We start from the raw sequence: 397 nt of genomic DNA, 5'->3' as shown, positions 1-397 counted from the left end.
ACGTTGATTAACAAAGTCAAGAAGAAAGTATCACTCATTGATGTCGCAATACCATGGGACACCAGAGTTGAAGAGAAAGAGAGGGAAAAAATGGATAAGTATCAAGACCTGAAAATAGAAATAAGAATGATATGGGATATGCCAGTGGAAATCGTACCATAATCATAGGAGCACTAGGCACGATCCAAGATCCCTGAAAAGGAATCTAGAAAAACTAGAGGCTGAAGTAGCTCCAGGACTCATGCAGAGAGTGTGATCCTAGAAACGGCACACATAGTAAGAAAAGTGATGGACTCCTAAGGAGGCAGGATGCAACCCGGAACCCCACACTATAAATATCACCAGTTGAATTGGAGGACTGTGATAGAGCAAAAAAAAAAAAAAATAATAATAATAA

The sequence above is a fragment of the Macrobrachium nipponense genome, chromosome 12, assembly GCF_015104395.2.
Source record: "Macrobrachium nipponense isolate FS-2020 chromosome 12, ASM1510439v2, whole genome shotgun sequence".
NCBI lineage: Eukaryota > Metazoa > Arthropoda > Malacostraca > Decapoda > Palaemonidae > Macrobrachium > Macrobrachium nipponense.
This window is presented reverse-complemented; position numbering follows the sequence as displayed.